We start from the raw sequence: 24,244 nt of genomic DNA, 5'->3' as shown, positions 1-24,244 counted from the left end.
GGTTCCACACAGTACATGACCATGCTTGGCTACTTCCTGAGCTGTATGCTTCTCAGGTTGACTGCCCTGTTGTGGCATGTAGCATATGCTCTCCGACCGCACATAGCCTTTGGCATGCTGTCAGGGCTCCCTGAACTTCGGGTGTAGGGACCAGAAGTATCAGGCAGGATGTTGCAAACTGCCTTCGCGTTAAGTGCCTGCTTGCATGGCTCGTTGCCCATCTCTAATGCTGAACCTTTATCATGAATAACAACTACCCAATTTGTCTCCAAAAATTCATTAGAAATAACGTGTGCTGATAACTGTTTTATATTTGGCGAATAGTTACAGGGAAACGTGCTTGGGTGTGGCTGCTATGATGAAAGCAAGGATCCTTATGCTGTTACACTGTTTCTCTTTTCAATGTCTATTTCAGCCTGTTCAGACGTTTAGCTGCATTCAAACACGTACTCTCCTCCAGTTTCCCTTAAGTAGATCAGTGGAGACTTGCTGTATCTTGCCGGGAAATCACAGATGAAAAGAAGCACACAGTAGGATACTTCATGTGCATCAGTGCTAGCAGAAAGCTGCCATTATTCATTATCTGTTTGTCTTTTAAGTAGAACTGCGTACCGTACACTTCAGAAAACCATATGCCAGTGATTTAAATCTGTTCATAAAGGTTCAGCATTACATAAACTCTGCCACGCCATTCAAGCAGTTGCTATGGTTTCTGGTCCAGTCTGCCAGCAGAACAATGTTCCCATAGCTTCAGAAAGACACTAAGCAGACTCCAAATGAACTGAGCCTGAAAAGTAAGCACTAACGCGTGGCAGGAAATGCAACAAAGGATTATAACCCTGGACTTAGGCATGTTAGGGTGGCATCGGGCCAGCAAATGAGGGCCTGCACACCTGGAAAGTGAGGGGGAGTATTTAATAGCACAACTTACTCATTTACTCTACTCCGTGAAAAAATATATTTTAAGCTTTTTAGGTTTTAGCCCACTGTGGTTTAGGCGATAAAGTGACATGTTCTCGACGCACAGCACATCAGGCACTGAGAAAGTACAGAGGGCTGCCAATGTTGCCATATTCAGTCACCTCGGTAATAAAGTATGTGTGTGCATGGTATCTCTATAGATAAAGCTCAGCCAACGTGTATTGCAGCACTCTGAGCGGTCAGAAACGAGCATAAATCAACAAGAGGAGAGGAAGTTGGGTTGAATAATGTATAGTGATGTACTGTTCTTTAAAGAGGTGAGTCTTCAACTCTTTCCTAAATTGGCGTAACATTGGGGGCGGTCCCTATGTATTCAGGGATCTGCTGTTTTGTTTTTTAGGTCGTAGCCCACCAGACTTGCTAAAGACATCCTGGGGACATTCATAAAACTGACCAAGGAATGTATTCTGCCCATTGCTTACCACTCGCTTTGTTGTCTGTGAATTACATTTTTTGGCTTTCTATTATCTGGCTATATTTTCTTTTAGGCTGCCCAGCTTGAGTTCTTCCTTTAAGTTGTCCAAACCTTGTTTACTGTATTCTTCAACAAACTCGCTTTCTGTAAGCAGATCTAAAAATCTTGTTTTTATCTTACCACATTTGTTAGGCATTCAAGGACAGAGGTGAAATTTTAGGCTCCCTCTTCCAAGGAGCTTGGTGTTTATGTTACTTTCTCTGACTTCAAAGTGAGCATATTTATGTGACAATCCTGCTGAGTACCAATGTAAGAAGTGAGGGGATGTTCTTTTTTTTCTAGCACACAACAAAACAATTAACAGTACTGATGTTTCAGAATATATCAGAATTAGTACAAATGAAGTAAATTTTTTGTAATTCTAAAGTGTGGTGGAAACAAATATTTGAATATGATCAAAACACATCAATACACTAGATGATGAAATTTGCACACATTATCGTTTGAGTGCAGTAAAATCGTATTTCGGTGCAAATGTAATGCTCATTTCAATCAAAATGTGTTTTTCATTAATGGCAGTGTGCTTCCATACCATTCATACTCTACACTACGCCACGCCACTCCATGCTCTTCCACGCCATGTTATGCCACTTCATTCTACGACACTCCATTCCACTCTACGACATGTCACTCCACTCTGCACCTCTCCACTCTAAGACACTCTGTGACAGGCTATGCCACTCGACTCCACACCACTCCAATCTATGTCACTCACTCCATGACACAAAATGCTACTCCACTCTATGCCCCTCTACTTACCCCACTCCAATCTTCCCACTCTATCCCAGTCTATCCCACTCCACTCCAATGTACCCCAATCTACCCCACCCCACTCCACTTCACTGCAATCTACTCCAATCTACTCCACTTAAATCTACCCCACTCCACTCCACCCAATTCATTCCACTCCAGTCTACCCGACTTCAATCCAATCTACCCAACCCAATTTACCCACCCTGCTCCCCCACCCCTATCTACCCTCCCCACCCCAATCTACCAAACATCACTTCAATCTAGCCCAATTCAATCTGCCCTACTGAAACCCAATCTATCCCACTCTAACTTACTTCTTCCCACTAAAAGCCGATCTAACCCTCGACTCTACCCAAATCTGCCCACTCCATTCTACCCAACACCAATATACACATATTCCACTCAAATCTACCCCACTCCACTCCAATCTAAACCACTCCACTCCAATCTACCCTTCTGCAATCTTCCCTACCCCCAAAATACCCCACCCAGTCTACTCTACCCCATTCTACCCCACTTTACTCTACCCCATTCTACCCCACTTTACTCTACCCCAACCCCACTGAAACCTACCACACTCCACTGCAATCTACTCCACTCCAATTTCAACTTCACTCAAATCTATCCAAATCCACCCCACCCCACTTCACTCCAGTTTATGTACTCCACACTACTGAAATCTACCCCACTCCAATGTACCCACTCCAGTCCACCCAAACTACCCCACTCCACTCTAACTCAATATACCAGACTCAAGTCTACTCTACCCAATCTATCCCACTCCAATTTACTCATTATTACCACATGCCACCAAAATCTACCCAACTCCACCCTTCCAATCCACCCCACTCCATTCTACCCAACTCTACTGGACCTTCAATCTATTTCACTACACTCCTCTAACCCTACTCTAAACCAATCTACCCCACTTCAAATTATCCTGCTCCAATCTGCCTCATTGCATCTCAATCTACCCCACACCACTCTACCCAATTCCACTTTGTTAGACATGGGGTCTCTAGTTGGAAAAGGTAGACACCCTTGTCCAAGCAGGGAACACAATCCTAGTCAGGGTAAGTTACACACAATCCAAATTATCCTGTGCCCAACCTCTAGTAGCTTGCACTCAGTCAGGCTTAACTTAGAAGGCAATGTGTAAAGTATTTGTGCAATAAATCACACAGTAACACAGTGAAAACACCACAAAAATAAACCACATAGGTTTAGAAAAATAGATATTATTTATCTGAATAAAATAAGGTAAAAATAACAAAGATTCAATGAGCACAACTTGAAATATCACTTTTGCAAGTTTAAAAAGAGTCTTAACTCTTAAAAATCAATAGTAGCCTCTAGGCTACACAAAGTACCTGGTTTGCGTAAAAAATAACACGTATGGAGACTGCAGAGGAGATGCATGGGAAAATAAGGTGTGTGTGCCATCTTTCCACGCTGCAAGGGGCTTGCATCATTTTTCAGCATGCAGTTTTGGCTCCTGACACCAATTTGGGGATCTTTTTACCACCCAGGGACCATGCGGGGAAATCTTGGATGCACTGGAAGAAGGCATGGGTGTTGCATCAATCCATTAAGTGATGCGTTGAATTTTCAGTTGCAAGGCAAGCACTGCGTCAAATTTCCACTCGGGAAGTCGGGCTGCATCATTCTGGTTTGGCTGTACATCGATTTCTCGGTCGCAATGGAGGCTGTGTGTCATTTCCGGCAGGCCGTGTGTTTATTTTCGGTGTACAAGGAGTTTCCTGAAGAGATGAAGTCTTTTTGGCCCCAAGATGCTGAAAACAGGAGGCAACCTTAATCCAAGCCCTTGGAGAGCACTTCTCAGCAAAGTCAGAGGCCAGCAGGGCAGCAGTCGTTTTCAGCAAAGCAGTTCCGATGAGTCCTTGGGGTAGCCATGGAGTTCCTCTTGACAGATTGCACGTTCAGGTCCAGAAGTGTCTGAGTTGGTGGGATCAGAGACCCAGTTTATACACCCAAAAATGTCTTTGAAGTAGGGGAGACTTCAAAGAGTGGTTTTAAAGTGCACAAGTTCCCCTTTCAGTTCTGCCCTGTCTGCCAGTGTCCCAGTAGGGGGTTTAGCAGTCCATTGTGTGAGGGCAGGCCACTGGCTTTTGAAATGTGAGTGTCAGGCCCTCCACCCTTCCAGCCCAGGAAGACCCATTCAATATGCAGATGACTGCGGTGTGACTGAGTGTCCTGTGTTTGTGGTTGTCTGGTTGAAATGCACAAGGGAGCAGTCAACCAGCACAGACCAGACCTTGACTGGAGCTAGGCTGTAAGGCACAGATGGTTTTTAAGTGCAGATAAATGCTCACTTTCTAAAAGTGGCCTTTCTAAAATAGCAATATAAAACCCAACCTCACCAATAAGCAGGAATTTGTATTACCATTCTGGCCATACTAAATATGAATTATGTTTTTTAACGCTGCATAATATGTCGATTGATTCCGACATCAATACCTCTTGTTTTTGTTTTTAGGGGCCACTCTATTGTATATTCTGTCCCATATTTGAGTTTTTTAACATTTTGTCAATGTGCTAACAATACCTTACCCCTGTCAGAAGCTATAGGCTTAATCGTGCTACTCCCTAAGGGGCCCCCCGAATGCAGAGGGCGGGTAAGCATATGTTCTTTATGTGTTTGACACCACTTGATGCACAGATTCACATTGGGGGTGAAGGTCACATAACCGTGCTCTCACAATTGTTTGTATTATATTTTTTGTTTTCTAGGGCGACCATTTTTTGTTTCAGACCATTGACGAGACAGTTTACACAAATGTTGTAAGTGACTACTACTTAACTCTCATAGATGTAATTAGATAGTGTATTTTTGTATATATAGCCAGGAGAAGTCTAGTTTGTTATAGGTCCTGATGAAGCGTTAGAGGATCTTTCACGACCAATATTACGCGAAACATGTTGACCAGACCCTAGGGGACAGGTGACAATTGCCCAGCACTCCAGGCTTTCTAAAGTGGTTGAGCATCATTCTCATTTTCCACTTAATTATGTTTTTAATCTTGATCGTAACCCCTCTGGATAGATATTAAACAGAACAAGTTTAGGGGTTTCTAATCAATCTTAATTTTATCACTCTCCTGCCATTCAGAGTATCTGACCTCCATAATACACGGCAGCCACTCCACATCAAAAAGATCTCCGGCAAAGAGCCCCCGAAAGGGGAGCCCGTCAGACATTGCACCAGCCGGTCTGACGAGGAGCTTCCCGATGATGAAGCATGACACCCTTTCGGGTGTGTGAGGGTTTTAAGCTCCTAAACATTAACTGTTCACCCTAGAGTTAGGAACAGTGTACTTTCATTATTGATTACATGTATTGGGAGTATGTACACTGGACCTTGAATCCTCCCGATCCCTCTTTTTTGTTCATACTAAATATGACCTGGTTACCCCTTTCAGATCAGAATCAACCACTCAAAAAGTAGATGAGGGCAGTCCTAATGCTGGTCTATGTACGAAGCAGGCGTCACAGCAGTGGAAAACTAATTTAGGGGTTTTTCACTAGCAAGACATATAAAACACATAGGTACATGTCCTGCCTTTTACCTACATTGCACCCTGCCCTATGGGTTACGTAGGGCCCACCTTAGTGGTGACTTAAATGTAGAAAAGGGGGAGTTTAAGGCTTGTCAATTAATCTTAAATGCCAAGTTGAAGTGGCAGTGAAACTGCATTCAGACCTTGCATTGGCAGGCCTGAGACATGGCTAATGGGCTACTTGAGTGGGTGGCACAATCAGTGCTGCAGGCCCACTAGTAGCATTTAATTGACAGGCCCTGGGCACATGTAGTGCACTTTGTTAGGGACTTATAAATAAATAAAATATGCCAAGTGGGGATGAACCAATGTTACCATGTTTAAGGGAGAGAGCATATGTACTTTAGCACTGCTTAGCAGTGGTAAAGCGTGCAGAGTCCTAAAAACAGCAAAAACTGTGTCAGAAAAGTGGAGGAAGGCAGGCAAAAATTTGAGGGATGACCGCGCTTAGACTATCAAGTCTAACACACTCCAACCCAACCCACTTGTAGGAAGGTAGCCTCTTTCTTGCCTTGCTACCCCCACTTTTGGCCTGTTTGTGAGTATATGTCAGGGCGTTTTTACTGTCTCACTGGGATCCTGCTAGCCAGGGCCCAGTGCTCATAGTGAAAACCCTATGTTGTCAGTATGTTTGATATGTGTCACTGGGATCCTGCTAGCCAGGACCCCAGTGCTCATAAGTTTGTGGCCTATATGTGTTCCCTGTGTGGTACCTAACTGTATCACTGAGGCTCTGCTAACCAGAACCTCAGTGTTTATGCTCTCTCTCAGCTTTACAATTGTCACTGCAGGCTAGTGACTAATTTTACCAATTCTCTTTGGCACACCGGAATACCCTTATAAATCCCTTGTATATGGTACCTAGGTACCCAGGGTATTGGGGTTCCAGGAGATCCCTATGGGCTGCAGCATTTCTTTTGCCACCCATAGGGAGCTCAGACAATTCTTACACAGGACTGCCACTGCAGCCTGAGTGAAATAACGACCACATTATTTCACAGCCATTTTCACTGCACATAAGTAACTTATAAGTCTCCTATATGTCTAACCCTCTAACCCTCACTTGGTGAAGGTTAGGTGCCAAGTTACTTAGGGTGTGGGCACCCTGGCAATAGCCAAGGTGCCCCCAAATTGTTCAGGGCAAATTCCCCAGACTTTGTGAGTGCGGGGACACCATTACACGCGTGCACTACATATAGGTCACTACCTATATGTAGCATCACAATGGTAACTCCGAACATGGCCATGTAACATGTCTAGGATCATGGAATTGTCACCCCAATACCATTCTGGCATTGGGGGGACAATTCCATGCATCCCCGGGTCTCTAGCACATAACCTGGGTACTGTCAAACTGCCTTTCCGGGGTCTCCACTGCAGCTGCTGCTGCTGCCAACCCCTCAGACAGGGTTCTACCCCCCTGGGGAAGAACAAAGGATTTCCTCTGAGAGAGGGTGTTACACCCTCTCACTTTGGAAATAGGTGTGAAGGGCTGAGGAGGAGTAGCCTCCCCCAGCCTCTGGAAATGCTTTGATGGTCACAGATGGTGCCCATCTCTGCATAAGCCAGTCTACACTGGTTCAGGGATCCCCCAGCCCTGCTCTGGCATGAAACTGGACAAAGGAAAGGGGAGCGACCACTCCCCTGACCAGTACCTCACAGGGGAGGTGCCCAGAGCTCCTCGAGTGTGTCCCAAATGTCTGCCATCTTGGATTCAAAGATGTTGGGGCACAATGGACTGCTCTGAGTGGCCAGTGCCAGCAGGTGACGTCAGAGACCCCTCCTGATAGGTGCTTACCTCTTTCAGTAGCCAAGCCTCCTTTCTTAGTAGCCAAACCTCCCTTTTTTGGCTATTTAGGGTCTCTCCTATGGGCTATTCCTCAGATAACATATGCAAGAGCTCACCAGAGTTCCTCTGCACTTCCCTCTTTGACTTCTGCCAAGGATCAATCAATCAATCAATCATTAAACTTATAAAGCGCGCTATGTACCCGTTAGGGTTTCAAGGCGCTGGGGGGGGGGGCATCTGCTATCGGTCGAAGAGCCATGTCTTGAGGAGTCTCCTGAAGGTGAGGAGGTCCTGGGTCTGGCGCAGGGAGGTCGGGAGTGAGTTCCAGGTCTTGGCGGCGAGGTAGGAGAAGGATCCGCCGCCGGAGGTCTTGCGTTGAATTCGGGGAACGATGGCGAGGGAGAGGTTGGCAGAGCGGAGTTGGCGGGAGGGGACGTAGAAGTTGAGTCTGTTGTTCAGGTAGGCGGGACCGGCGTCGTGTAGTACTTTGTGCGCGTGGGTGAGAAGTTTAAAGGTGATCCTCTTGTCTACGGGGAGCCAGTGGAGGTCCTTCAGGTGGTGGTAGATGTAGCATCGGCCGGGTATGTCGAGGATCAGGTGGACGGATGCGTTCTGGATGCGTTGGATTTGTTGGATGTCTTTTGCTGGGATGCCTGTGTAGAGTGCGTTGCCGTAGTCAAGTCTGCTACTGACGAGGGCCTGGGTCACCATTTTTCTGGTTTCCGTCGGGATCCACTTGTAGATTCTACGGAGCATGCGGAGGGTGTTGAAGCAGGAGGAGGAGACTGCGTTGACCTGTTTGGACATGGTGAGGGCGGAGTCGAGGATGAAGCCGAGGTTGCGTGCGTGGTTGGCTGGAGTAGGTGGGGGTCCCAGTGCGGTGGGCCACCAGGAGTTGTCCCAGGCCGAGGGGGAGTGTCCGAGGATGAGGACTTCCGTCTTATCGGAGTTTAGTTTCAGGCGGCTGTTTCTCATCCATTCGGCGATGGATTTCAGTCCCTCGTGGAGGCTGGCTTTGGCGGTGTGTGGATCTTTAGTAAGGGAGAGGATGAGCTGGTTGTCGTTGGCGTAGGAGAGAATGCTGAGGTTGTGCTGACAGGCCAGTTGTGCGAGGGGTGCCATGTAGACGCTGAACAGCATTGGGCTTAGCGAGGAGCCTTGGGGGAACGCCGCAGATGAGATTGGTGGTTTCGGAGCGGAAAGGTGAGAGTCGTACTCTCTGGGTTCTGCCGGAGAGGAAAGAGGAGATCCAGTTGAGGGCTTTGTCTTGTATTCCGGCTTCGTGGAGACGAGTTAGTAGGGTGCGGTGGCAAACCGTATCGAAGGCGGTGGATAGGTCTAGGAGGATGAGGGCTGAAGTTTTGCTGTTGTCCATTTGCTGTCTGATGTCGTCTGTGGCGGCGAGGAGTGCAGTCTCGGTGCTGTGATTGCGTCTGAATCCGGATTGGGAGGGGTCTAGGATGGAGTTGTCTTTGAGGTAGTGGGTGAGCTGGGCGTTGACGATCTTCTCGATGACCTTTGCTGGGAAGGGGAGGAGGGAGATCGGGCGGAAGTTTTTGAGGTCGTTGAGGTCAGCCTTGGGTTTCTTGAGGTGGGCTTGGATGTCGGTGTGCTTCCAGCTGTCCGGAAAGGTTGCGGTGTCGAAGGAAAGGTTGATGATCTGACGAAGTTGGGGGGCAATGGTGGAGTCAGCTTTGTTGTAGACGTGATGTGGGCAGGGGTCTGATGGGGATCCTGAGTGGATGGAGTTCATGGTCTTTCGGGTTTCGGCGTCATCTACGTGGGTCCAGGTGGTGATGCGGTCGGCGTAGGAGGAGTTGTCGGGGGTGGGGTCTGGCGGAGGTGTGGAGTTGAGGCTGTCGTGGATGGCGGCGATTTTCTGGTAGAAAAAGGTGGCGAGTGCGCCGCAGAGTTTCTGGGATGGTGGGATGTCGTTGGCGTTGGGGTTGGAGAGCTCCTTCACGATGCAGAAGAGTTCCTTGCTGTCGTGCGCTTTGTTGTTTGGGCATTCTGTGAAGTGGGAGCGTTTGGCGAGCCGGATAAGTTGGTGGTGCTTGCTGTCTTGAGGGTGTCGTCCGTGTGGGTGTGGATCTTGAGGGTGGATTTGTGGACGATGGCTATTCCTCTACCAATTCCGTTGGTGTGATCTCTTCTGGTGATCTTGTAGCCGTCAGGGATGGCGATGGCGATGTCAGGGGTCGAGGAGTCGTTCCACCAGGTTTCAGTCAGGAAGGCTACGTCTGGGGCGGTGGTGTCGAGCAGGTCCCAGAGCTCGATGGCGTGCTTTCGTGTGGAGCGTGTGTTGAGGAGGATGCAGTGGAGGTGGTTGGTGTTGGTTGATGCAGGCTTCCTTGTTCTGTTACAGGTGAAGTTGCAGGTGCGGCAGGAGAAGGGTCCTTTGGTGTGCTTCGGAGTGGCCTGGAAGCAGGCTTTGGAGGAGCCAGGGTTAAGGGCGAGGAGTTCGCTGGCCGAGTAGCGAAGGCTGGTTGTGCGGGGGCGTGCGGACCAATGGGGGGTGGCGCTGGGCGCAGTCCAGGCGCGGACAGCCGCGCAGACGGGCTTGCCTCTGGCGCGCCTCTGGCGCGCCAGCAGCACCCGCTGCGTGGACGCGCAGTGCCAGCCATTAAGAAGGGAGGGGGAGGGAGGAGCAGCTGGGAGGCAGGAGGCAGGAGTAGCGCCGACTGGGGGCGCTAGGGGGGCAGGCCCGCGGGGAGGCAGCGGCAGGGAGAGAACGGCAAGGGGGAGCGCACAAGGGGCGAAAACCAGGAAAACAAGGCACAATAACAAGAGTAAGGCACAAGTCAAAAACAGTCACAAAATACGATAAATGACACAAAATACAATCGGAATAAAGCAATCAGAAGGGGCACAAATGGGGGCTAGAGCGCAAGGAGGCAAGGCGCTGAAAAGTGGAAAAAACACTTACAGGAACGGCGAAAAGCGGCAGAGAGCCTCGGGCCACGAACATGCTAGCAGCAGCATGGGCGAGGGTCAGGGGCACGAGACAGCAAGGTGGTGCTGCGGACATGGGGAGCGAGCTCTAGACCAAAAACAGGTCAGAGGTTGCTCACTCGCGACGTGCAGCGCCAGCCATTAAGAAGGGATGGGGAGGGAGGAGCAGCTGGGAGGCGGGAGGGAGCGGCGAATGGGGGCGCGAGGGGGGTGGGGCCGCGGGGAGGCAGCGGCAGGGAGAGAACGGCAAGGGGGAGCGCACAAGGGGCGAAAACCAGGAAAACAAGGCACAATAACAAGAGTAAGGCACAAGTTAAAAACAGTCACAAAATACGATAAATGGCACAAAATACAATTGGAATACAGCAATCAGAAGGGGCACAAATGGGGGCTAGAGCGCAAGGAGGCAAGGCGCTGAAAAGTGGAAAAAACACTTACAGGTACGGCAAAAAGCGGCAGAGAGCCTCGGGCCTCGAACACGCTAGCAGCAGCGTGGGCGGGGGTCAGGGGCACGAGACAGCAAGGTGGTGCTGCGGACGTGGGGGGGGCGAGCTCTAGACCAAAAACAGGTCAGAGGTCGCTCACTTGCGACGCGCAGCGCCAGCCATTAAGAAGGGAGGGGGGAGGAAGGAGCAGCTGGGAGGCGGGAGGCGGGAGGGAGCGGCGAATGGGGGCACGAGGGGGGTGGGGCCGCGGGGAGGCAGCGGCAGGGAGAGAACGGCAAGGGGGAGTGCACAAGGGGCGAAAACCAGGAAAACAAGGCACAATAACAAGAGTAAGGTGCAAGTCAAAAACAGTCACAAAATACGATAAATGGCACAAAATACAATCGGAATACAGCAATCAGAAGGGGCACAAATGAGGGCTAGAGCGCAAGGAGGCAAGGCGCTGAAAAGTGGAAAAAACACTTACAGGAACGGCGAAAAGCGGCAGAGAGCCTTGGGCCTCGAACACGCTAGCAGCAGTGTGGGCGGGGGTCAGGGGCACGAGACAGCAAGGTGGTGCTGCAGACCAAAAACAGGTCAGACTGTTGGATCGACTGCTGACTGTTCCAGGACACCTGCAAACGGGCAACAAAGTAGCAAGACGACTACCAGCAACATTGTAGCGCCTCATCCTGCTGGCTTTCTCGACTTTTTCCTGGTGGTGCATGCTCTGAGGGCTGTCTCCCTTCACCCTGCACTGGAAGCCAAGAAGAAATCTCCCGTGGGTCGACGGAATCTTCCCTCTGCCAACGCAGGTATCAAACTTCTGCATCACCAGTCCTCTGGGTCCCCTCTCATCCTGACGAGCGTGGTCCCTGGAACACGGGTGCTTGGTCCAAGTGTCTCCCAAAGTCCAGTGGCCCTTCTGTCCAAAATTGGTGGAGGTAAGTCCTTGCCTCCCCACGCCAGACAGCAAACCTGAGCACTGCGTGATTTGTAGCTGCTCCAGCTTTTGTGCACTTCTCCAAGGATTCCTTTGTGCACAGCCTAGCCTGGGTCCCCAGCACTCTGTCCTGAATTGCCCAACTCACTGAGTTGGACTCCGACGTCGTGGGACCCTCCTTTGTGACTCTCTGTTGACTGCTGTCCTCAGATCTTCTAAGTGCCTGTTCCGGTACTTCTGTTGGTGCTGCCTGCTTCTTCAGGGACTCTATGAGTTGCTGAGTACCCCTCTGTCTCCTCCTCCAAGGGGCGACATCCCCTTCATGGTCCCCAGCAGCACCCAAAATCCTCAGCCGTGACTCCTGCAGATAGCAAGGCTTGTTTGTGGTATTTCTCCCTGGAAACACTTTTGCAACCTCCAGCGCGCTGTGAGACATCTTCAATCCAAAGGAGAAGTTCCTAGCCCTTTTCGTTGTTGCAGAATCTTTGGCTTCTTCCACCTGGAGGCAGCCCCTTTGCACCTTCATCTTGGGTTTAGTGGGCTCCTGCCCCACCTGGACACTTTCGTGACTCTTGGACTTGGTCCCCTTTCTTTACAGGTCCTCAGATCCAGGAATCTGTCTTCAGTGCTTTGCAGTCAGTTGTTGTCTTTGCAGAATCCCCCAGCTCGACTTTACTGTCTTTCTGGGGTAGTAGGGTAAATTTACTCCTTATTTTCAGGGTCTTGGGGTGGGGTATCTTGGACACCCTTAGTGTTTTCTTACACTCCTAGCGACCCTCTACACACTACACTAGGCTTGGGGTCCATTTGTGGTTCACATTCCACTTTTGGGGTATATGGTTGTGTTGCCCCTAGGCCTATTGTCTCCTATTGAATTATATTGTGTCCTACAGTGTTTGTACTACTTTTCTAACTGTTTACTTGCCTGATTTTGGTTTGTGTGTATATTTTGTGTATATTACTTACCTCCTAAGGGAGTATATCCTCTGAGATACTTTTGGCATATTGTTACTAAAATAAAGTACCTTTATTTTTAGTAACTCTGAGTATTGTGTTTTCTTATGATATAGTGCTAAGTGATATAGTAGGAGCTTTGCATGTCTCCTAGTTCAGCCTAAGCTGCTCTGCTATAGCTACCTCTATCAGCCTAAGCTGCTAGAACACTACTAATCTACTAATAAGGGATAACTGGACCTGGCACAAGGTGTAAGTACCACAAGGTACCCACTATAAGCCAGGCCAGCATCCTACACCACTCCACTCCAGTCTACCACTCTCCACTCCAACATACCACATTCTACCCCACTCCTATGTACCTCACTCAAATCTACCCCACTCCCGTCCAATCTACCCCACTCTAATCTATCCCAATCCACTCTGTGCCACTAACTTTAAGCCATGCTGAAGAGCAGCCACACTGGTGTACCACATGTCTAAAACACAATTGCATTGGTGAGACCCATTGGCGTTGCCAATGCTTGGTTTTATTTTTATACTTCATAATCTGCTATCTGATAGTGTCCTGCCTGCGGGGGTGCTTGGATGCAAAACATATATGGGTGCTGGCTGTGATTGTAGTGTACATGATGCTGCAGACTTTGAAGATTGTGTGGTACATTGTAATTTTTAGGGTTGAGCCTGCGCTAGCGCATGAGTCTCGCTTGTAAGACTCTGTTATGCAGAGTAAATGACCTGGAGCCTGCCTGCATTCAACATTTGTTGGCTTCCCATCAGTCGTCTTTACAGCCTCTTTAACTGGCCATGATTGGCGTAGCGTAATTTCCAGTCACTTTTGTAGAGCACTGTTAAAAATAAGAGGCAGAAGACATAGCATAACATTTGATATCTTTCTTTGAAGCACAGAAAATGCGACAAGATAAATGCAGAAAACAGAATCTAAAGGCATCTTTAATGATTGCCTGGAATTTGGTGACCCACTAAAAATCGGCTCGCAATCATCCATAGTTTGGAAAACACTGTCAGCTAGAATATAACATTTTTAATTGCTCTTTTGGAAGAAACCATTGAAATTAAATAGGTTGTGATTGGTATGAAAACTATTCAGCCTCACTTTTTAGGCCCCGCCTAACAGCGCGCATGCGCTGTTCCTTCAAGGGGTATTTTACACTGTATAGGGCTTAGAGCCCACCCATTACTTACCTTTGGCTTGTTTAATTGTCATTTGTTTTAGCTGCCTCATAATTGGCCACCATACGCCTCACAACACTTCATTTTATTTCTCTGGAGTATGGCTCAATTATTAATTAATTAAATTTAATTAGTCTCCTTCCGCTATCCTTACACTGCTTGAACTGATTTATAGTACTTTATTTTAATTTTTTTGTCCATCATTTTGACTTTCATGCCTTTGGGTTGCTTTTAACTTCTGTCCTACAGTTTTATTTGTTGTTGTCTTAAATTGTTTTGGAATGTATCCCTTCCTTTTACAGCATCAAACAAAAGGCACAGACTTTTAAATAAATGGCATGGAATATTAAAACAGCCCTTGTGACTGCATGTGTTTTCAGGCTGTGCCTCTTCTTTGCACATACAAAGGATGTGTCTGTTTAAAGAGTACAGTACTCTGAAACCAGACTCCCATAATCTTTCCAGAAAAGCAGTTCAGTCACAGGCTTCAGGCTAGGCTGCCATTAAGAAACATACACATTTTGGACACACCTGTGCCTTTTCAAACACAAAGTATGTGGCTTTTTAAAGTGCCTCAATTTTGGACAGTGCTGCAATTTATCCATTTCTCTTTAAAAGCAGTGTCCTCAGTTTCATATGTATGCCACCTCTTCTCTGTGCATACAAAGTATGTATCTGTTTAAAGTGCTTCAGATTTGTGCAGACAGCAACTACTCCATTATTCCTTAAAAACTCTGCCTAAGTCCTCCTCATATGTATACCCCAAAATTGTTTTCAGGTGCCCTATTTTTATATGCACTTAGATGCAAGTTATGCAGTCTACCAGCCACAGTCTAACCCACACCACTCAAATCTACCCCATTGCATTCCTCACAAATCTATCCCAATCAACCCCACTCCACTTTAGTCTACCAGACTGCACTCCATCTCAGTCTACCCCACTAAACTCCACTCCAGTCTAACACAATCTACCCAACTCCACCCTAAATTCTCCCAGTCTACCCATTCCACTCCAAACGACCTACTGCTCTAAGCAACCGTACTCCATTCAACCCCATTTCCCTCCAATCTACCCCACCCCAATGCAGTCTAAACCTATCTACCCATCGTACTCAAATCCATATCAATCTACCCCATCCCACTCCACTCTATCCCACTCTACCACACTCCACTCCATTCTACCACAATCTATCCCATTCCACTCTACCCATATCTATCCCACTGCACTCCATCTACCCCACTCTACCTTGATCCCCCCACTTCAGTCTGACCCACTCCAATCTGCTCCACTCCAATCTACCTAATCCCACTCTACCCTACTCCAATCTGCCCCACTCCAATCTACTCCATTCAACTTCATTCTACACCACTCCACTCCAATCTACCCAACTCCACTCCAGTCTACCCCAATCCAATCCACCCCACTCCTCTAAACTCCAATCCAGCCCACTCCACTCTACCCCTATCTATCCCATTCTACTCTCTTAGTCTACCTCGCTCCACTTCAATCTACCCCACACTAAACACAGCCAGCCCACTCAATCCCAATCTACCCCAATCCACCCCACTTCAATATAACCCACCCCTTTCCACCCTAATCTATGTTGCCCCAATCTACCCCACTCTACGTCACTACACCCTATTTCAATGTATACCACTCCAATCTATCCCACTCAATTCCAGTCCACCCCCAATCTACCTAAATCTACTCTAACCCACATTACCCTACTCCAATCCACTTTACCCCCATCTACCCCACTCCATGGCTGTCTACCCACTCCACCTCAATCTACTCAACTCTACCCCAATCTACCCACTCCAACCTACCCCAATCCTGCCCAGTCCACTCAAATCTACCCCACCGCACTCTACCCCAGTCCACTCCACTCCTATCTGCCCCATCCCAACCTACCCCACTACATTCCAATCTACCCACTCCACTCTAATCCACCCCTCTCCACTCTAGTTTACTGCACTCCAATTCCACTCTACCCCAACCTACCTCACTCCACCCAATCTACCTCACTCCACTCCACACCAATCTACCACCCCCCATTCTACTCTACCCAGTCATCCTACTCCATTCCAAGCTACCCCGCTCAACCTCTAGCACAATCTACCTAACTCCACTCTAAATCAATCTACCTCACTCTAGTCTAACCCACTCTGCTATGCCCTGCTCCAGTCTACCTGCTCCACTCCAATCTACCCCACTCCAGTGTACCTCATTGTACACCACTCCACTCCAATATACTCCACTCCACTCAAATCTACCCCACTTCACTCCACCCCAATCTACCTCACTGCATTATACCCCACTCCATGCTACCCTACTCCACTCTACTCCAGTCACCCTAACCCACTCCAATCTAACCGAGTCAACTCACCTCCACCCTAATCTACCCTACTCCACTCTATCTCAATCTAGCTCACTCTAGTCTGCCCCACTCAACTCTGCCCCACGCCAGTCTAAGCCTTCACTCCAATCTACCTTATTACACTCTAGTGTACCCCAATCTACACCAATATACTACAGCCTACCCAACTCCAATCAAATCTATCCCAATCTACCAGACTCCACCACAATCTACCTCACTCTGTTCTACCCAACTCCAATCTAGTCCACTTCCCCACTCCAATCTATCCCACTCCAATCTACCCCACTTCAAACTACCTCGCTCACCCCACTCTGCACCAGTCTACCCCACTCAACTCCAGTTATCCCACTCCAATCTACCCCACTCCTCTCCAATGTACCCCACTCAATTCTGCTCCACTCTACCCCAACCTACTCTAAAACATTCTACCACAATCTACCCTACTCAAGTCTACTCCAATCAAACCCATCCGATCTACCCCACTCCAATCTAATCCAATCTGTCCCACTCCGCCTCACCCAACCCCACTCCAAGCCACTAACATTTAGCCATGCTCAACAGCAGCCACACTGGTGTACAACATGACTAAAACGCATTGCCAAAGCCTGTTGCGCCGCGTGGTGCGGCGCGAGCCGAACATTCGGCTCGGGCCGCATAGCGCGTCTACAAGACGCAGCGCGCCCCTAGCCTTTCATGCACCTTACGAGGCCCCAGATTTGGCATGGGGCCTCGCTCTGCTTCTGCACTCTGCGTTTCTTGTGCCTCCTGACCCCTCTTACCTGTTCTTTTTTCCTTCCTTTTCTTTTCTTCATTTCTTGGGTCTTTTTAGTTGTACCTTCCTTTATGTCTTTTCTCCCTTCCCATGTTACCTTTTTCTTCCCAGCATTCCTTGTTCCCTATTCTCTATGGTTCCTACTCTATTCTGTTCTATGTACTTTTCCCTATCTAAGATGGTGTCCTTTTACTTCCTGTTGGTCATTTCCTGTTTTTTGGTATTTAAGGGATGTGTTTTCTTCCTTTCCTTGCGCTGCAACACTTTCTGTTCTGATAGTGTCTTCGCTCCTGATTCCTCGCCTTTCGGTTCTGGATTCGTCAATTCTGTGTTTCCTGAATTTTGTTTCTGTTGATTCCTGTTCTTTTGTTCTTGTTTCAGGAATCTTTCTGTTTGGAGGTTTTTTCCCCTTTTTAGGGTTTTTTTCCCTCTGGCGCTATTTCTGAAGGGCATGGTCTGTTCTTGGCGTTTCCATTGCCTACAGCACCGTGGCTACCAGAAAGAGTCGCCCCTTTCTGGGCCAAAGCCGAACACTCAAGACCCACGCAACTCAACCTGCGGATTCCAGGCGTAAGCAGCACGTGAGTCGTGACAGATTGCAGCGCCAAACCATCCCGACATCCTCTAACACCATGGATGACACAGTGGCGGCTGCTGCAGATCCTGATCAATCTCTTCTGACAACAATTCAGCAACAAGCTCAGGAATTGCAACAACTACGCAATGAGAATGCTGCGTTACGACAGGCTTTGGCTTTCCGCAGTGGCGATGTTCCGACTATCTCGGCTTCTACTCCTCGTTCCTCCGGTGAACCAACCAAACTACGTGAGTTCCTTGATGCATTAACGGTGTATTTCGCCTTCCGACCTACCCAATTCTCCCATGACAGGACAAAGGTGGGTTATCTTATCAGTGCTTTATCCGGTCCTGCCTTGGCCTGGGCAACCCCGATGGTATCATCCAACGATCCGGTATTGTCGGACTATTCCGCTTTCGTGAATCGCTTCAAACAAATGTTTAGTCATCCAGGATTGGAGGCCTCTGCGGAAAAAGCCTTATGTGACATCCAACAAGGCTCACAAGATGTCCTTCAATATATTACACGTTTTCGTCAGCTAGCGGCAGAGACCACCTGGGTGGAACGTACTCTGGTGACTTTGTTTCGTAGAGGACTTAAAGAAGAAATAAAAGATGAATTAGTACATTCCACCAGAGTTGAAGATCTTCGTGGCCTGATGGATCAAGCACTTTCCATCGAGTACCGTCTTCAAGAACGAAGATTGGAGAAGAGAAGGAGTAGAGGGTCTTCCCAGCCAAGCACTTCACGGGTTTATCTGCATCGTTCTGAGGAACCTCGCCCTCCTGCTAGAGACTTAGAGGGGGAACCCATGCAAGTGGATACTACTCGAGGCCCGCTTTCCGCTAGTGAGCGGGAAGACAGACGTAAGAAAGGGTTGTGCCTGTACTGTGGGTCTGCTGGTCACATGCTTTGTACCTGCCCTGTACGTCCACCAAGGCCATCGGGAAACGCCACTTCCCGTCCTCTGTAAGAAGGAAGGTGACGGGATCATCGGCTATACCTTCCATCAGTTCATTTAATGACAATACAACATCCTTGTTTATGTTACCTGTCATGTTACAACTACCTGACGGCCGTCAAGAAAAGACTATGGCATTAGTAGATTGTGGTGCTAGTGGTATTTACATGGATAAGACTTGGGCCACTACTCAACAAATTCCAACACAACCCAAAGAAATTCCCGAACAAGTGCACACAGTGGATGGATCCTTGATATCCTCTGGTCCAGTCGATACTACTACCCTGATGTTAAGTTTACAGTTTGGTAACCATCAAGAATACATCTCCTTTGATCTCATATCATCCCCCAACCATACCATCATTCTCGGAATTCCGTGGTTCATAAGACATAATCCGTATGTGAATTGGGTAACCCGGACTATTTCCTTGTCTTCACAGTTTTGTCATGAGAACTGTTTCGCTTCCGACAAATATTGGTCACCGAAAAGATTAACACCTACTGAAAGTACTACCGGTTATTACATTAATACTGTCCAAGAAGTCCCTGAACATTATTTAGAATTTCAAGATGTGTTCCAAAAACCATCCAGACCTGTGTTACCCCCACATCGAGAATACGATTGTGCTATTCCCTTGGAACCTGGAACTGTCGTTCCCTTTGGGAGGATGTACTCCCTCACGGAACCCGAAAAGGAAGTTCTAAAAGAGTATCTGGAAGAAAATTTACAGAGTGGTCTTATTGTTCCATCATCTTCTCCAGCAGGGGCTCCTCTCTTTTTTGTACCCAAGAAGACAAAGGATCTTCGTCCTTGCCTGGATTTTCGAGGCCTGAATAAGATAACTATTAAGGATCGTTATCCTTTGCCTCTCATCAAGGATATTCTAGAAGCAGTCAGAGGGGCTCAACGTTTTACCAAACTGGATCTACGGGGAGCCTACCACCTGTTACGTATTAAAGAGGGAGATGAATGGAAAACGGCTTTCAGGACCCCATTTGGTCACTTTGAGAACAAAGTTATGCCTTTTGGTCTCACTAATGCCCCCGCAATCTTCCACAGATTTATGGACTCAGTGTTTTCTGACCTTTTGAACCAGACAGTTGTAATCTACTTAGACAATATTCTTATTTATTCTAGACGTCCCAAACTCCATTCTTCCCATGTGAAACAAGTCCTTCAAAGACTCCGGGCACATCAACTATCTTGTAAACCAGAAAAGTGTGAGTTCGACAAAACGGAAGTCAAATATCTGGGTTATCATTTAAGTCCCACCGGCATAGCTATGGACCAAGAAAAGGTACAAGCCATTCTAGATTGGCCTTCTCCTTCTTCTATTAAAGAAACTCAATGTTTTCTAGGATTAGCAAACTTTTATCGGCAATTCATCTTAGACTTTGCGAAACAGACCAGCCACATAACTCACACTTTAAAGAAGGAAAATTTAACGAAAGGGTTTGTCTGGACTAAGGCGGCTGAAACAGCTTTTCAAGATTTAAAGAAGGCTTTCACTCAAGCCCCCATCTTAAGACATCCAGATACCAACAAACTATTTATTGTAGTTACCGATGCTTCCGAAAGAGCCATCGGAGCTGTCTTACTCCAACAACAAGAAGATGATGGTCTTGAACATCCTGTTTTCTATTTGTCCCATATACTCTCTACATCAGAACAACATTACTCAGTACTTGAAAGGGAATTATTGGCTCTGAAAACAGCCTGCCTAGAATGGAGACAGTTTCTGATGGGTTCCAAGGAGCCTTTTTAGGTGAGAACAGACCACCGTAATCTACAATGTTTACGTAATTTTGTATGCCAGAATAGTCGCCAGACTCGTTGGGCCTTTTTCTTCAGTCAGTATGATTTTTACATCACCTATATTCCTGGATCCCAAAACATTCTGGCTGATGCCCTGTCTCGCCGTTATCCAGATTGTACTCCTTCCCCATCTCAGTATCTACTTGAACCTAGTGAGATCATTGGAGTAGCTCAGTCTTTCCTGGAGGAGGTACAACTGGAATACTCCAGCCTGTCTGATCATGAAGTAGAGAAACTAAGACCCTTATTATGTAAAAAACAAGGATATTATTATTATCAGAATTTGTTATTCCTCCCTACTAACAGAGTTAGAGAAAAGGCATTACAAATGTGCCATGATTCGCCGGTTGCTGGTCATAAAGGCATCAAGGCCACACAAGAACTTCTTTCGCGATTTTTCTGATGGCCTACCTGGAAGCCGGATGTTGAAAGGTACGTTCAGGCTTGTCCCATATGTGCTCAAGTCAAGACTCCCCGTACCAGACCTGCAGGATTACTACAGCCTTTGCCCGTTCCACCAGCTCCATGGCACACTGTTTCTACTGATTTCATGTGTTCGATCCCACCATTAGCAGGAAACCGGGTTATCATGGTCACTGTTGATTCCTTTACTAAGATGGCTCACTTCACTGCCCTGAAAAAGCTACCTACATCCCAAGAACTAAGCCAGATATTTATCGACCATATTTTCCATCTCCATGGACTTCCACATACCATTGTATCTGACAGAGAACCTCAGTACATTTCCCGGTTTTGGAAATATTTTTGTAGGACACTAAATATCAATATAGCATTGTCATCAGGTTTCCATCCACAGACCAATGGACAGACAGAGCGTCTGAACCAAGGATTAGAGCAATACCTTCGCTGTTTTTGCAATTCTACCCAAAGCAACTGGAACACTTATCTCCCTATTGCTGAATTTTCCTACAATAATACTGTCCATAGTGCCTCCAAGGTCACTCCTTTTTTCTGTTCTTATGGCTATCATCCTACCTCTTTTCCTATTTCTCCTCAGTCTACCTCTCCTCTGCCCGCAATTACTTCTCTTTCCAAATGACTTCTACAAATCCATAGACTAATTCGATCCAATTTGTTAAACACCAAGAGATATATGAAGAAAATAGCTGACAAGAAACGTAGGACCACTCCAGACTATCACCTTCAAGATAAAGTCTGGCTTTCATCCAAATTCTTGCCCTCACGCCTTTCTCAGAATAAGTTCACACCTCGCTACTACGGGCCTTTCCGTATTCTTCAGTTGATTAATCCTGTCACTGTCCGTCTTCACTTGCCTCATACATGGAAATTCATCCAGTCTTTCATGTTTCCCAGCTCAAACCTTATGTACCTGACCCTTACTCTCGTCAGTTTCCTTGTCCTCCTCCTGTATTAGTGGATGATGTCCCTGAATATGAGGTACAGGAAATGTGTGACTCTCGTCTTTTTCACAAACGTCTTCAGTATCTGATTCATTGGAAGGGTTATCCTCTCAGTGAATGCTCTTGGGAAGATGCATCTTCTATTCACGCACCTCTTCTGATTCGTCGCTTTCACCGTTTATTTCCCCTCAAACCTGGGCCTTCGGGAGGGGGACCTACTGTTGCGCCGCGTGGTGCGGCGCGAGCCAAACATTCGGCTTGGGCCGCACAGCGCGTCTACAAGACGCGGCGCGCCCCTAGCCTTTCATGCACCTTACGAGGCCCCAGATTTGGCATGGGGCCTCGCTATGCTTCTGCACTCTGCATTTCTTGTGCCTCCTGACCCCTCTTACCTGTGCTTTTTTCCTTCGTTTTCTTTTCTTCTTTTCTTGGGTCTTTTTGGTTGTACCTTCCTTTATGTCTTTTCTCCCTTCCCATGTTACCTTTTTCTTCCCAGCATTCCTTGTTCCCTATTCTCTATGGTTCCTACTCTATTCTGTTCTATGTACTTTTCCCTATCTAAGATGGTGTCCTTTTACCTCCTGTTGGTAATTTCCTGTTTTTTGGTATTTAAGGGATGTGTTTTCTTCCTTTCCTTGCGCTGCAACACTTTCTGTTCTGATAGTGTCTTCGCTCCTGATTCCTCGCCTTTCGGTTCTGGATTCGTCAATTCTGTGTTTCCTGAATTTTGTTTCTGTTGATTCCTGTTCTTTTGTTCTTGTTTCAGGAATCTTTCTGTTTGGAGGTTTTTTCCCCTTTTTTAGGTTTTTTTTCCCTCTGGCGCTATTTCTGAAGGGCACGGTCTGTTCTTGGCGTTTCCATTGCCTACAGCACCGTGGCTACCAGAAAGAGTCGCCCCTTTCTGGGCCAAAGCCGAACACTCAAGACCCACGCCACTCGACCTGCGGATTCCAGGCGTAAGCAGCACGTGAGTCGTGACAAAGCCAATAGCTCTTGCATAGGCGAGACCTACTGGGGTTGCCAATGCTTGTTTTTGTGTTACCTTATTCAGTTTTCATTTGTTTAGTTACACACATGTGAAGAGCGAGTTTGTGAAGCTAGAAATCATATACTATAAAAAAGAAAAAACAGAGGTATGAAGTAACTCTCAGAGCTGTCCATTGTAATGTATTTGAATCTGATGCAGATAAGGCCTTCTTTTAGCAGAAAATGTGTCACAGTGGCTGAAACTGCAGTGATGAGTACTTTAAGACAATTTATAGTTACAGCTTATGTTTTAATTTACTCATTAACAAATAATAACCCAATTCAAAACTCATTACCCTAATATTCCTAACTTATAGTTTAATCTTAACAGAAGTATGGCAAATCTGCCATACACAAGCGGAGCTGTTACAGCAATAGTAGAAGCTGATTTTGTACGCTGAACTTGTACAGCACGGTTTAAACAGTGAGAACACCACCTCCCACACAAATGCAGAATCACCAAACACACACAAACACTTATACTACTCACAACAGATACTTTAACAACAGCAGAACCACAACATACGTCAACAACACAGAAATAGCAGAGCTTGGACATAAGCTATACAAATACAGGCTTTCTTCACATAGAGAACAGGTATAATGTGTGCAGCAACTGAACAAGATCCTCTCGCATAAAACAGGTACAGCAATGAAGCTTGCAATGCTAGCCAATATTTCACAAATAGAATCAGAACAGTTTGTGTAGCACCATTCGAGCCTGCATTGACAGGAGTTCATACTTCCTCTGTAACTAGGCCTGAAAAAGTTACAAGGTATGGGCCTTTTTCACAGAGTATGATAAGCAACAATAAATGATTCCAGCATACACACAAAGGGTAAAGCATGTTTGCCAGAAGTGCCAGTTTCCCCTGCACAAGTAACATGTTTGTCATATTTGCAGCAGTGTAAACTTCACTAACCCTTACAGAACACTTCCAGCACAGAAGCCTGTTTCATAAAACGGCCCAGTGGAAGTATTCCAGGCTGGTTTGCCAGTGTCACAGAGGCAGCATAGACCTTCAGCCTCAAGGGGCTTAATTTGGAAAACAGTACGTGCAAGGTCCCAACGTTTTTTCTTAGGCACCCGAATGCCCACTTTGCTGAACACTAAGGCTGCCTAGTTTTAATTTTACTGTATCCCTCTTTATTTCTCTTTTCCACTATTCCCCTCTCTTTATCTCACAATTGCAGGTTCTTTTTCATCCCTGCTTCGTCCTACATTTCTCCTCCTCTTTCCTTCTCCCTGTTGATGGAAAAGAAGTCCACAGTACTGAGTGCCAGTGTC

The sequence above is a fragment of the Pleurodeles waltl genome, chromosome 8, assembly GCF_031143425.1.
Source record: "Pleurodeles waltl isolate 20211129_DDA chromosome 8, aPleWal1.hap1.20221129, whole genome shotgun sequence".
Classification (NCBI taxonomy): Eukaryota; Metazoa; Chordata; class Amphibia; order Caudata; family Salamandridae; genus Pleurodeles; species Pleurodeles waltl.
This window is presented reverse-complemented; position numbering follows the sequence as displayed.